Genomic DNA, 4,660 nt, shown 5'->3' on the forward strand with positions numbered 1-4,660 from the left:
AAATCAATAAAATATTTTTAAAAAATTAAGCATCTAAGCATGGATGAGGGTGGAGTTCTGGGATCTATTAGGGGACTGTTGAACAGAAATGGTGAAGTCTCAACTAAGAGAAAAGCAGTAAAGAGGAGAGGAAGGAGTAATGTGGAGAACTGTTGAAAACCAGAAACTATAGTTCTTGGTGACCAGGTGGGCAGTAAAGGAAAGAAAAGGATTTTAAAGATAATGTTTAGATTTTTTAGCTTTGGACATTTGGGAATAGGGTGACATCATCATCATCAGAGAACAGGAAACACAAGAGGAAGAATGGGGACCTTGGGAGAAAGTAGGGACTCTTCTCAAGTTCAAGATGTCATGGGACATCTAGGTGAATCTGAAAATGGAACGAAATATGGCAATTATATATTTAGACCCCATAGAATTAAAGGTGTGGGGTAAACTTTACCACCCCTAACTCCCTTCTGCCTATGTATATCCTTGCTCCTTTATTACAAAAAAAAGGGCCTCCATCTGAATGAGAGGAGAATAAAGAGAGAAGGCCTCATGGATTGTGTAGAAGGTGAGTGTGGACTGGAGGAAAGACAGGGATCTGAATAGACAGAAGGGAGAAGAAAAGGCAGTTCAGGGAGGGAACACAGCACCAACAAAGCTAGAACACTAGTACCAAGCAAGGCAGAGCACGGGGTTTAAGATGTAAAGAAGAGGAAAATGAGCATGACCAAGAGGCGCTGTATGGAAATCCAGGATGGCACTGGATTTCCTAATGATTGTATTCTCTGGATGGATGCTAGAGAGTGTAGACTTCAAAGAATCAGGAGGAAGAAGCCACAGTAGGGGTTTGAGCATAGGAAGAACATTATAAGAATGAGTTGCTTCTTGATTTTGGTAATATGTTCTGGAAAAAGCATCCAGGAGAAAAGGCATATATAATAGGAAGCAAAGAGATCTGCTCAAGAGGTGACTGGGGTCTTCCAGAACCTCTAGCTGCTTTGTAAGGGGGAGAAGAACTTCCTGGGGTTCTACTGGCACAACTCTTTTCTGTCAGGAATACGGACGGCAACACCTGGGGGACTGGGATTGAAGAAAGTCACACTACACACTCAAAGAGGTCCAAGCTATAGCCCTCTTGAAGAAGCAAGAAGAGCTCCATGAGTATTTTTTTTCTTTTAGGGACATACAGAAGCAAATAAAAATAAATCTTGTGGTAATGACTATTTTTACTCAATTACACATGCATTACTAAGTGTCACAAATCCCTGAGGTAGAAGGTGTGATTTTCTGAATCTGCTGCTGTGTTGAGATGAGAGAAATTGCTCAGTGTTGATAACACTGTTGGATGTTGCTAATGTAATTACAGTTTCTCAGACTGGTCTCAAAAATTAAGGTTCATCTATTTTCTATTTTCCTTTCCCTTTAGGGAAAATAATAATAATGTATAAGCTTGCTTGATTTGACTTTACCCCCAGTTTTCATGACATTTTTATTGTGTCTTATAGCAAATGGATTGATTTTTTCAACTTGTCTTTGAAAATGTTATTTACACAAAGAGACTGAATGGACTTAATTTGTTTAGTCTCCCAAAGTGATGCTTCTAAGTGGGTCATGATAATCTAGTAAATATATTATGTGAATAGAGGTGGTATGAATAACTGAAAAACTTATTCATAGCGTGCAGAGAACAAAAATGGATAAAAGGAAGTTGGCTAACAAATAGAACTGAAATGTTAGAAGAAAGATGGACCTAAGGTGTTCATATTAGTTATCCCATTAAAACACAATGAAAATTTAGAGAATTTCTATGTATCATTAGGGCTTCACTGTTGCTGTTGTGGTAGTTAAGTAGATACAGAAGTGGCTCAACATAACTAATGTAAACTTCTCCTCCTTGCTTCTTTGGGCATAATAGACTGTTGATCTTTCTTTAAAATATATTTTATTGATATTTTACAGAGAGGAAGGGAGAGGGATAGAGAGTGAGAAACATCAATGAGAGAGAAACATCAATCAGCTGCCTCCTGCACGCTCACCACTGAGGATGTGCCCGCAACCCAGGTACATGCCCTTGACCAGACTCGAACCCGGGACCCTTCATTCTGCAGGTCGACACTCTATCCACTGAGCCACACCGGTTAGGGCTAGACTGTTGATCTTAACTGAATTTCTGCTTCAGAGAATTGTAAGGTACCATTATAAGATTTCAAATGTTTCCCATTTCTTGTCCTTTATCAGGGTCTCTAAAATAGCTTCCACATTTAGTCCATTGTTAAAACACCTTTAAACTTCCTAACTCATTATTATTGTGTGTGTTGCAACTGCTGATAACCATAAATTAAGTAAATTTTAAAATACTTTGTAAAGGAAATGTCAATGATCAGAGAAACAACTGTCTTAAATGACAGCTTTAGGCATGTAAAATTCATGGATAGACGGAAAGGCTATAAGCACATACGATATATTCAGCATCGACAGAGTGCTATCATTTATAATATCACATGGAAACCTATCACTTACATTTCAATCAGGCCATAGAAGAGCATAACCAGAATGGCTAAGTTAAGAAAAAGTGGCAACTATGTGGCCTTAAGCAGATCTTGCCGACGCTGTCGGTTTAACCGCACGCGGATGCAGAGCACGCTCTCCCTCCCGGAGCTCAGGCCCCCCTGGGCCCCCCCCCCCCCCCCCCCCGCCCATCAGACCACCTTTGGCTACCAACATTGGGAAACATGGGAAAGAAGAACTTTAGGATAAGGTCTTGCTCAGATCTTCTCTTTTAGGGAAAAACAACCAGTTAACATAAGTAATATTTTCCAATTATGCACTGCGCAGGGAGGTGAGGCAGTACTGACTTTGGAATCAGATTCCCTGGTTCAGATCAGATCCGCTTGCTGTAAGATGGGTGATCTTGGACAAATTAATAAACCTCTATGTGCCTCAGTATCCTTATTTGTAATATGGGAATAATAATGGTCTCACCTCACAGGGTTGTTGTATATATAAAACATTTTACATGCAGAGAGCAGAGTAAGAACTCAATAAACGTTATAAATGATGATAAAGACAACATCACACTGTCCAGAGCTCTATGTTGGGAACAGGTTCAGAGGACTGCATCAAGCTCTGGATGCTCAGTTTTTAGAGGCTTTGACAAATGGATCAGCCTGGAACGTTGAAGAGCATGAAAAACCACATCAGAAACTGTTAAAGGGACAGGAATTTCAGCCTGTGGAAAAGGATAACCCAGAAGCTGTTTAGAAACATCAAAGAGCTGGCACAAGCAAGAAGAACTGACTTGTTTAGGAAGTCACTGGAAGTAGCAAGTGAAGGTTATTGCACAAAAGAAGACATCTGGCAATGAAATGAGTTGCTTCTCAAAATAGCAAGTACCCGTTACTAAAAGTATTTATACAAAGTTTACACAATCCACTTAAGTGAATTATTAAGATAAGATTCCATCTTTGTATGGGGAACTTGAATAATAATTTCAGGATATTAGAGACTAAGAACTCTTTTTATTGTGTTTTAATTTAATTTTAATATTACTAATAAGTTTTCAGATGCTGCCTCTTCCTCCACAGCCTTCTTGGGATGTGTACTATTGCTGAAAAATGTAGATACAGCCAGAATTCTCTGTGCCAACATTACCAAAATATTTTCACCAAGAGGTTAATTAGAACCATTTGTGGAATTTGATAGGATTTTGAAATTCTAATGCTTAACATCTTCCAACATTTTATGTTGGCCTTATGTTAACTGGAAAGTAGGTACCATTTTATAGAAACAACAATTTCATAAAGACTAAAATTCCCTTGAGTAGGAGACATTTGCAGTCTGTTTACATTATTTTATCTCATTTGATCCCTTAGCAAGTAATATTATTTCCATTTTACAGATGAGGTTCTGCTGGTTTAGTGGCAAAGTGTGTACCTGAGCACACACCTTCTTACTCTCAATCCATGCTCCTTCCATTTGCCCTCACTCACTGCTTCAATCTCTTTAGTCCACATACATTTGAAGACCAAAGACAGGGACACAATGTCTTGTCAATTAAACTCAGTCATGAAAGACAAAAGGCAACCAGCTAAATGCTCTGCCAAAAGTAAACCTCAAAAGGAAATATGGAGCTTGAAATTCAATTAGAGAAAACTGTGGAGAGATTTTTAAAAAATAAAACCGGTAGGGATTAATTAAGGAAATAAAATTAATCAAAAGGGCCAAGGTTTAGATACATTGGAGTTGAAAAAACAAAGATAGCTCAGTTGCGGTGGCTCAGTGGTTGAGCCTCAACCAATGAACCAGGAGGTCACGGTTCAATTCCTGAGCAGGGCACATGCCCGGATTATGGGCTTGATCACCAGTAGGCGACTTGTAGGAGGCAACTGATCAATGATTCTCTCTCATCATTAATGTTTCTGCCTTGCTCTCCTTCTCCCTTCTTCTCTGAAATCAATAAAAATATATTTTTTAAAAAATAAAAAAATGTCTAGGATCTGGGAAACTAAGAGAGCATAGAGAACTAGGAAAGGAAGTGGATAAAATGAATGAACATGGTGAAGGAAAAGTGAGAACCATCAAGAACAATACTAATATAGCTTGGAGCACCAAATGGAACAGTAGGAGGATCAAGACAGGCACAAGCAGAGGTCAATAAAAGAATATCCCCAAA

This window comes from Myotis davidii, unplaced genomic scaffold, assembly GCF_000327345.1.
Source record: "Myotis davidii unplaced genomic scaffold, ASM32734v1 scaffold1246, whole genome shotgun sequence".
NCBI lineage: Eukaryota > Metazoa > Chordata > Mammalia > Chiroptera > Vespertilionidae > Myotis > Myotis davidii.